The sequence below is a fragment of the Felis catus genome, chromosome D3 (genome assembly GCF_018350175.1).
Source record: "Felis catus isolate Fca126 chromosome D3, F.catus_Fca126_mat1.0, whole genome shotgun sequence".
NCBI lineage: Eukaryota > Metazoa > Chordata > Mammalia > Carnivora > Felidae > Felis > Felis catus.
In genome coordinates, this window is record NC_058379.1 from 55,853,561 (window position 1) to 55,865,015 (window position 11,455).

An 11,455-nucleotide genomic window follows, 5' to 3' on the forward strand; every position below is an offset into this window, starting at 1 on the left:
CACACAATGAAGTAGTATTCATCCTTTTAAAAAAGGAGGAAATCCTGCTATTTGTGACAACATAAATAAAACTTAAGGATATTAGCACAGTCATATAGCCATAACTGATATAACATGCACAGGTTTGCATATATACAGAACCACTAATACAATATGGTCCACTTAAAAAGTCAACTTCATGTGTGCTATCCAAATAACAAGTCAAAATAATTGTGAGTAGAAAAATTCAAGCATGTGATAAAGGAGAAATTGATTCCCATTCTTAAAAATCTTGTTTCTATAATGACATGTAACTGCTTCATATTTAGGTATGTGTTTCATAATATATTCCTTTCCTTTTGTAGAATATGTTATTTTACCAGATATATTCACCTTAATATATTCCTTTCATTTTAATAGTACTTGTGCTATATCTTCACTTTTTATCTTCGACTGCTATATATAAACCTGATTTCCCACCTTACATGCATAACTAATTCCTTCATTAGGCCAACCAGAGTTCAAGGCTTGAAGACTGAGCTGAATTAAAGCCATGCTAAATCAATTCTTACTAGTGTCCTAGTAATATTTGGAGAGAGATACAGAGAGAGAAAGAGAAAAAGTATGCCAACGTCTGGTATTTCAAGGTCAGAAAGAGAGAGTAAGAAGACAAAACATGACACTGGTGTTTCATGAAAGTTACTATGAATTGTCTCATTATCAGCTAGGATACCTCTGCCTCATGCTCAAGGTGACCAAAGGGGAACATACTTAGAAAATTACCATCACAATGATCTCTTCTGATGTAAAAAAAATTGATTATGGAGTACTTACTATAAAAATAATCCACTTAGATATTAGAACTTCATTTCTGCAATCTCAAATGTTTTCAAAATACCTTCAAGACTTATAAAAGGAATTAATATTTGTGTATCTGAAACATTCATTCACTTAAGATGTATTTATTGAATATCTGTGACATTATCCAGACACTATTCCAAGCACCAGTCAGATATAGCAGTCAACCAAACATGCAAAAATCCCAGTCCTCATTAAGCAATTAAGCTTTCCCTCTAATGGAGGGAGACTGACACCAAAATAATGATAATAATAATAATAAACAAGGATATTGCATGTTATTTGTGGTAGGCAGCATTGTAAGATATCCTCCAATGACTCTTGTTCTTATGTAATCCCCTGGTGGTGGGTTGAGGTAGAAATGCGAAATCACTCCCGTGACTATGTTATCTTATAAGGCAAAAGTGATTTTGTAGATGTAGTTAAGGTCCCAAATTGGTTGAATTTAAGATAAGGAGATTATCTGGATGGGCCTGACTTAATGACATAAACCTTTTATCTGCATGCGGAGGTCAGACACAGGAAAGTCAGAGATTTCAAGTGTGGCAGAACTTGATGTGAGTAACATTCTCTGATGCTGATGATGAAGGAGGCCATGTGGCAAGGGCATGAGAGCGTCCTCCAGGAGCAGAGAGAAGCCTCTGGCTGACAGCCAGCCAAAACACTAAGACCCACTTCTACAACTGCAATGAACTGATTTCTGCCAAGAGCCTGAATGAGCCCAGATTTTCTCCAGAGTCTCCTGATGAAAATTCAGCCCTGCTCATACCGTGATTTCAAACCTAAGCAGAGCATTCAACCACACCATGCTGAACTTGGGACCTACAAAATGTTTGCTAATAAATGAATACCGTTTTAAGTTGCTAAATTTGTGGTACATTGTTATGTAGCAATAGAAAACTAATGCAGTGTTTTAGGAGCCAATCGATGCTATGTAAGAAATAGGAGGACGATGTGACAGTGCATGCTGGGAAAGGGAATGGGGTGGGTGGAATCAAAAGTCTAAGAGTTGCCGTACTGGAGTAGAATGTAGAATAAAGTGAGGGAGGCTGACTTGTGGATATCTAGGGGCTGGAGTTTCCATCAGTGAGAACCTCTACAAAGACTCTAAGTATGTCTTGGCTGTTATTATTCAATTAACATAAGAGTGTGTAACTCAAATGAAGTATAAGTTATCGATACTGCCTGCTTTAAAGACTTCATAGTTGGGGCGCCTGGGTGGCGCAGTCGGTTAAGCGTCCGACTTCAGCCAGGTCACGATCTCGTGGTCCGTGAGTTCGAGCCCCACGTCGGGCTCTGGGCTGATGGCTCAGAGCCTGGAGCCTGTTTCCGATTCTGTGTCTCCCTCTCTCTCTGCCCCTCGCCCGTTCATGCTCTGTCTCTCTCTGTCCCAAAAATAAATAAACGTTGAAAAAAAAAATTAAAAAACAAAAAAGACTTCATAGTTTAGATGAGAGAGCAATCTTTCCCTCCCTCTCCCACTTACCTTTCTTTCACCCTTTTCTCCATTCTTTCCATTTATTTATTTCCATTAATTTATTTCAATAATTATTTTCCATTAATTTATTTTTCCATTAATTTATTTCAATTTCCATTAATTTATGGAAATAAATTTCCCCTTTTTCCATTAATTTATTTCAATAATTATTTACTATATGTCTATCTTTTTTGCCTAGAACTGTGATGAGCAGTGGGAATATAATACTGGATAAGACAGACACAGCCATTACTTCTAATACATCTACTATCTGGTGGCAGTAAAGGAACAATGATAAGCAGTATGGTAAGTTGTATGAAAAGAATCATAAACTGTGATATAGAAGAATAAAATTGGGGTGACCAGCCCTAATTTGGTGATTCAGAAAATCTTTTTCTAAGCACGTGATATCTAGGCTGAGACTGGAAAGAACAGCATTAACCAGGAGAAGGGAGCCAGACGGGAAGCAGTGTTTCCTAGCAGAGGGAGACTAACAGGTCCAAAGCCCCTGGGCAAGGATAGAGTATGCTCGCAGAGGAACTACAAGGAGTTCAAAGTGCCTGGAGCATGCAGCACAAAGGACATGGGATGGGGTGGTGAAACCTTAAAAGTAAACTTGGGGAAGTAGGCTGAGGCCAGAATATACAGGTCTTTTGAGATAATTGAATGACTTCAGGTTTTGCCCTAAGAGCAAAAGAAGGAGAATTTGCCTTTTAGAAAGATTGCTCTGGTGGTTACATGGAGTATAGGTGCTTATGAGTTAAGACTGAAGAGAGGAAGGCCAGTTAGGAGGGAGGTTCAGCTAATCAAGAGAGAAATGAGGAATACTTTAACAGGAGAAGAACACATAGAGAGAAAGAGATGAATTCAGGACAGCTTTGGGGAGAACAACTGATAAGTGTATGATATGGAAGCACTGGAGAAAGTTCTAGAATGACTGCCAGGTTTCTGATTGGGCTCACTCTGTGGACATCATTAACTGAACTGTGTCTAATATATTTTAATTAGCTACATAATCAAGTACACTATCAAAGTAAGTGGTATTGTTTAAAAAGCTGTAGGAGTTGAGAAGAAAAGAAGAATCGAGACAGGGCAATGTTAGAGAAGACTTCTGAGAAAGATGGAACTTGATTGGGACTCAAGAAAAGGTGGTATTTGATTGCAGGAGGGGAGAACGGAAGACGCTTCCTCTGAGTGAAAGAGTCCAAGCAATGGCAGAACGAAAAGAAAGAATATAACTGGTTAAGAAGCTAGTGTAGACGGGCCTGAGGGAGTTCACACTTCAGGGTGCGTCTGGGAGTAAGATCATTTGTCTAAAGAGGGTCAGGTTACAGAGAAACTTCCAATACAGGCTTTGGAATATTGGACATCATCTAACAGGGAAGCATGGACCATCGGTGAGTAAGGAGTAAAGAATCAAGAGCTGTGTCCTTTGAAGGTTAGTCCAGCTTCAGTCAGCTGGATACTTTGAGAACAGCAAAGGATACCTGGGTACAAGGAGAGCAAATAAGTTGTTTCACAACTCCAAGGACAAGGTAATGATGTTACATAGCAGGGCACATCTTGCTAATTAGGAAGAAAGGACAGATGAAGACAGTCATATTTTTGAACCAGAGCTACATGTTTGGAAGGACCAGACACTGGGCAGATAAACCCAAAGGCACATCTGGAGTGGATTCTCGACACGGCAAGCAGAAGTTTCACGAGGCAGATAGCATCAAGGTAATCCAACATGGGCCAAATAGGGTTTGTAAATGAATTAGTGAGGAATCCAGGATTATGCGATACTTAGAGAGCGGAGCATGCACATAATCAGCATTGGCGGTTCATATCAGGAAACCCTGCCGACAGCTGGCAAAGCAAAGATTGAGAAGACTCAGTCCTTAGAAGAGATACTGGCAAGAGCAAAGCAGGTATCTTGGTCAGGAAGGACAGGGTCAGTAAGCAGATTATTAAGGCAGGGACAGGAGGACAGACAGTAAAACCAAGATCCACTCATTGTAACCAGGGACAATTCGAAAAGCAGGGTTAGGGAAAGATATGAAAGATCACTTTGGATTTGGGGCACGTAACCAAAGGAGAGAGGAGAGAGTGTGGAACGGACCACTTGGTGGCTAAATTTCTTTATATCCACCCTGAATAAGGGAAAATGGACACTCTGAGTTCTTGGAACCAGGTCATGCCTATTAGTTAAGTGCTAAGAGTTGTTAAAAGAGGAAAAAAAGAGTATTTACCTCCACATCTACTTTGTGTCAGGCACAGTACTCTTGTCAGAACCTTTTATTATTGTTCGGTCTCACACCAGCCTCATGAGGAATTAATGTTGCCTCGGTTTCTGATGAAGAAATGCAATGGCAGAGAGATTAATTCATTAATAAAATTATACCAATTATAGGTGGCAGAGCCAGAATTTGAACCAAGGCCTCTGCGGTTTCAAAACCTAGTCTATTCCAGGGATAAATACAACATGGCTTTGGTGTTAAAAATGCTGCATACAACTGAGTACACTGGGGAAAACTAGAGATTAAGGAGTGAATCCAAGAAGTCTTCCCAAGGGAGATATCACAGATTGAATATAGAAGACATAAGAAAGGGGAGAGAGGAATCACAGATGATGCCAAAGTTTTGGGCTGGTGGATTCTAAGAATGGACCAGATGGAACTGAGAAATGTGGAGGGGAATTGTTTTGGGCAATATTTTGGTATGTGTGTGGTTTGCTGATGAGAGAAGGAAGTGGTGAAGGAGGAAAGCTAGACTCAATTTGAGGTATAATTCATCTAAGCGAAAATATTTTAGAGGCATTTGTAAATAACGAACAACATTTAAGAGTATATATATATATATATATATATGTATATATATATATATATGGAAGCACATTTTAATTTGATTATTAGCACAGTGTTTTTCTAAGTTTATTTTTATTTTGAGAGAGAGGGCGGGAAAGCAAACAGGGGAGGGGCAGAGAGAGAGGGAGACAGAATCCCAAGCAGGCTCCACGCTATCAAAGCAGAGTCAATGCAGGGCTCAAACTCACAAACCATGAGATCATGACCTGAGTTGAAATCAAGAGTCAGATGGTTAACCAACTCAGCCACCTAGGTGCCCTCACTGTGTCTTTACTGGAAGAAATTAAAAATATGGTCTCTTTGGAATCTGTGACATTTCCATGATTGAGTCTGTGAGAAAACCACTATAGATGTGTGTGTGTGTGTGTGTGTGTGTGTGTGTGTGTGTGCGCGCGCGTTCTGCCTTTAGGTGATACACCATTAGGAATGTACAGTCAATACATAAAAATAATTAGGTACTATATATGTGTGTATGTGTGTTTATGCATTTATAATTAGCCTATAAAACATTTTTTTCACTTAAGTTTATTATACTCAAATCTGAGTCTGTCTTCCCTCCTCACCTCTTCTCCTGTGAGCAGCTCCTCACAACATACATATATGATATATACTGTTTTATATAGGACTGTAAATCACTAATTATACATACTATATGCACTATATATTATAGACTTCGCATAAATTAAAATTTAGCCCTTTAAAATATACTTAAAAAAATTTCAAGTTGATGTAAAAATTTACTAGATTTTAGTATTTTTGAGGACATGCGCAGAATTAAGGACATATATATGCAGGTTCAATGAGAATATAAGAAGACAGATGTGAGAATTAGAAAGAACTGCTACGACTCCTGCCAGGGAAGTCCCTGGTTAGCAAAATACAGCTTGTTAGCACGCATCAGGGATGTGCCATTTGTATACAGAAAGAGGCCATTTTCAGGGTTCTATTCTCTAAGGGGTACTGTTCAGTACTAAGGATTAGGATAAAATGCTAGATAATCACTTTTTACTATAAAAGTCATGAAGTTTTATGAACATCCAGGAATTTAAGAAATGAGGACTTTCCTGAGAAATCTATTAGAAAGTGAGCTTCAAGTAACCAAAAGCACTGAAGAGATAGCAACACAATTGTTAACTGCATTCTGAATTTGTTAAATATGCATTTTTGGGCTACAAAACAAATTTATATAACACTTTAATTCTTATTCCCAGTGAACTTCAGACCAATATTCTGCACAAAAGAAAAGTGATTCAAATGTAGATCTAAATTTGAATTGAAGGTAAAAGAATTCATAATACACTTTATTTTATTTTTCCCCCTGCATTCTGTCATTGGAAAGGCCTGGAAACAAAGAGAAAACCAATGGCAAAAAACACCCCTAATGTTCAGATCCCTATCATGAAAAATCATTTCCCAATTAAAAAAAAAAAAAGTAAAGGAAAAAACAGAGATCCTGGGAGAAGGGGCTGCTGATTCCAGATCTGGGGCCATAAATGTAAAAGATGAGTTTGGAATACTAGATAGTGAGAAAGCTATCAAAGACTACAAGGACTGTGTCAGTCAAACTTACAGCCAATTTAAAGAAGCTCCCATTGGCCAAAGATGGGACAATGTGATTCTCATTAAGGATAACTACTGAAAGAAATTAATGTATTTAAATTCATGAATTCATAATTATATTAAAATAAACTAGTACCACTGGAGGATACAGAAACCAACTATCAATATTTTAAAAATAACAAAAAATGTTTAAAAATTGAACACTTCTCCTGCCTTCCTTCTATAAACTACACCACCAGATGAACAAATAGCGGATGAGGGAACATTTTGCTTTTAGATTTTTTAAAAATGTGTATTTATTTTTGAGAGAGAGAGAGCACAAGCAGGGAAGGGGCAGAGCAAGGCAGGGGGAGGATCCCAAACAGGCCTCGTGCTGCCAGCAGAGAGCCAGATGCAGGGCTTCAACTTGCAAATTGCTAGATCATGACCTGAGCCAAATTTGGAAGCTTGACTACTAAGACACCCAGGCGCCCCTGCTCTTGGAATTTGTTTTAACATAAATATTCCAGATAATAAATGAAGGAATAATAGAAGGTAGTTACTACCATTATGCCACTCCAAGTGGACCTAGGCTTGGAGAATCAATGGCTATTCCCATCGTTAAAAGAAAGGCAACTTGAGATTGGAAGTTTCTTGATGAAAGAATACAGTACCATGTTTTCAATGGGCTTTAAAAAGCACACACAACTAACTTGAATCTGATGAAACCCTACTCACCCTCCAACTACTAATTTACAGGAAAGACACAGTTCAGAGAGGTTACAAAACATTACAGGGTGCAAAGAGCAAATTTCAAATCATGGTAAATTCTCCAGACAACTGACTCTGTGCCTTCAACAAACAAATTGCAAGGGAAAAAAAGAAATGGATGAGAAACCAATGGATTAAAGGAGAATTACAAGACATGATAATCAACTGAAATGTGGAATCTTAATTTAAACCATTAAAAATATAAGACAAATGGACATTTGAACATACATACTTGATATCAAGGATAGCAGGAGGAAGTGATACAATCTCTAAGATTTCTTCAAAATAATATGAGAAGAAATATGGATGCAGGTATGGATGAAATAAGGTCGGGTATGTGATGATAATTATTGAAATTGAGTTTGGGGCATATGTGGGGGCATTACATTATTCTATCTACTTCTATGTTTCTGAAATTTTCCAAAGTAAAAAAATACATATGTTATTTGGGGCCCAAGTTTAACCTGCACAAAACATTTGGTGACACTATCCAAACATCAACTTGAACTTGAGATTTTACTCTTGCTGGAAAGCATCATGGCTATGACAAAAGCAAACACTCAGTACAGCGCTGATTGGCACGGATCTACTGGATGTGGAATAAATAAGTAGATTATGTGGAATCTGATTTTCTGAAGAAGAGGATTTGGACCAAAATCAGGAAAGAGATTTTCCTAGCTACTCTTAGATTAAGATGTCATTACACTCTAATTAGAAGTTGTGCCCAACAGTGTCCCGGCAAAAAACAAATGAGCTCCGCAAGATCACACAGCCAAGAAGATTTTACCAGAAGGACTACTTGCAGAACAGTGGGCAGAGTAACAGGGCCAGACAAGGGGTAGGACATCCCGGGAGCAGAACAGTGGGAAGCTTAGACAAGCCCTGGGCAGTAAAGGGAAGGGGAGAAAATCTTACAACCTGAATCCCGTGAGATCTGGAGCGCTGTCCAATAAGAGCTGTGGCCCAGGCTAGGCAACTACAGTGGCCTCCACAGTGAGACCGCAGTGGAGACAGAGAAGAGTTGAATACCGAGCTTGTTTCCCCTGCTGCCCTCTGATCACCTACAGGCCCTTACATGCGCCGAACACAACCAGAGGCCAAAGGGCACAGGAGCCAGTGTGATCCTTCCAGGCCAGGGCATGGAAAGAGTGAATCTACATGGGGACCAGCTGACAATGACTGGCACGCAATGTAACACCCATTAACGCCAAGGCCACCGTATAAGTCTGTAAATCATTTGTATTATATGTGTGCAAATACTGTGTGCAAATAGGTTAATATGTTACAGGTATTTATGTTTAAACATATAGAAACATGAATCAACGTTTCCGTGTGTGAGTGTGTATGAGGAACGAGAGCAAGATCCACAGTATGGATTCATTTTACTTTTACACCTAAACCTTCAGTTTTCAGACACATATTTTAATTTTTTTTTAACCCTATGCGAGAGCTTGTTTGGAGGTTCTAGCACTGGGCCACAGCTACTGGTATACCCTTGATTGAAGAACAGTCCTCCCCTTTCGGGGATGGTTGCCCTCTTTGACCTAACAAACACACAGCTTCATGAGGGACTCCTGCAAAGTGGTTAAGGAGGACAGGGACACCGGCCCAGCCAGCCAGATCAGCGGAAGCATGAACCCTGGTGATCAGCACGGTGACGACGTCACAGCCAGATCGCTCTTACATCCCACCTTTCAGAGATATTAAAATAAATTTCAGAAAAGGAAATACAAATGACTGATAAACTATAAGAAGATGTTCAACATTGCCAGAAATCTGGGAAATGCAAATTAAAATAATAAAATACTATTTTTTTGCCATCAGATTGTCAAATATTGAAACACTTTGTAATATCAAGTATTGGTGAAGCTGAGGGGTAATGGGAACTCATACTACAGGGAGAGTGCAAATCTGTCTATTCAGTTACTTGCTCACTTTGGTGGTATATATTCTAGAGACAGAGTGGCAACATGGTGAAGAGCTCGGACATACTCTGGGTGCAGATCCCTCACTGCCACTTAATCCCCATTTTCTTATTAAAAATACTTACTCTCCTTAGGCCTCAGTTTCTTCATCCAGAAAATGGGGAAAGAGTTCCAGGCACATCAGTGCTCAATAAACGCAAAACATGTCCATACACCATAAATCAGTGATGTTACTCCTCCCCTATTAGCATGAAGAAGCTGATGCAAGGGTATTTATTTCACTACTATATGCGCTGTTTTTCGTAACAAATAAATGGAAACAATCGTTGGTATTCATTGCTAGCTATGGAAAAATCCCTGACCTATAATGTTGATTGAATAAAATATCAGTAAAACAGGGGCGCCCGAGTGGCTCAGTCAGTCGGGCGTCCGACTTCGGCTCAGGTCATGATCTCGCGGTCAGTGAGTTCAAGCCCCTCATCGGGCTCTGGGCTGACAGCTCAGAGCCTGGAGCCTGTTTCGGTTTCTGTGTCTCCCTCTCTCTCTGACCCTCCCCTGCTCACGCTCTGTCTCTCTCTGTCTCAAAAATAAATAAAACATTAAAAAAAAATTTTTTTAAAGTATCAGTAAAACATGTTTCCTATGGAGGTATTTTTAGATCTGCTGACAACGATATATTTTATTTACAAATATATTTATATTTATATCCGCATACGTTTTAGAATATTTCTGGGGGGGGGAATATATCCAAACTGACAACAATAATTATTTCTCTAAAGGGACTACGATCAGGGGTGAGGAAAGATAGTCAAAGGAGCCTCATATTTATCTGCTGTGTTGGAATTCTTATCAGGAAAATTTATTCATGAGGCGCTTGTGTGATTAAAAATTAATACAGTTTTGAAAAATAATTCTAGTTCACCTGAATCGAAAACCAATGCGTGAAGTTGCTACATAACAGGAAAACCTTTCGGTTTACCGGGAAACCCTTTTTTCTGTGGCTACTTCTTTATTCAAACCATAAAAACTGTATTCATGTCTAAAAATGCTTTTACTCGCTACCTGCTGCAGTTTTTATGTTAATCGTTTATTTCCCACTAAATGTGAGTCATATCAAAGTGCATGAATGGTAGCAATGATCTGTATCCCTTCTGATGATCTCTATTACTTCTATCCGCTACTTTCAAACATCATTTCTTCTTTGAAAAAAAGAAAGGAATGACAATAACTAACACTAGTAACACAACTACAGTTTACGGTGACCTAACATTTGCACATAAAAAATACGAGCTCGGGTAAGGCAACTTAACAATTTTTCCCTGAAGAGTTATAAATAAGTTTTAAAATATGAGCTATGGAGTTAAAAATCAGAGATGGAGACAGAATAATTTTGACTAATTCAAAGTTCAGAGTGAGTGATTATATAAACTTTCAGATGAAACCTGAAGAAAAAAAAAAGAGCAAGATAGGGAACAGATGAAGTTTGGTGAGGAAAATACAAAACTACTTAGATGTTTGAATTTGTTTAACAAGTTTTCTGAATCATATAATTATTAAAATATGTATGCAAATGTGAGAAAGTAGAAAGTTGTTAACTATTATTATTTTAATAATGATATTTTTAAATGATATTTTAAGCCAAAAATAATTCAATTTCATATTTACCAACTTTTTCCCTCTGGGAGTCTACAAATCAGTGAAAGTGTAATTTTTGCAAACAACCCCAAGCTTAAATTTCATCTGGGGCAACAACTGGGTTCCTAGGGTTTACAAGGAAATTGCCTCACATACAATCAAGGAAGCCAAACGACAAACCCATAAATCAGATATCACCAAAATGTTCAATCAGTTCAATTCATCCCTTGGATATTGATGTGCTTGATAATCTATTATTAAAATAACTATCTGAAAAATATAAATAATATTATTTACTATCCATTGAACTTATCACTTTTATTCTACTATTCAATTATTTTTACACAACACAAATGCAATACTATTATTTTATAGAATTAATAATGATATGGAGTAAAAATTCAAGCTCTATATAACTTCTT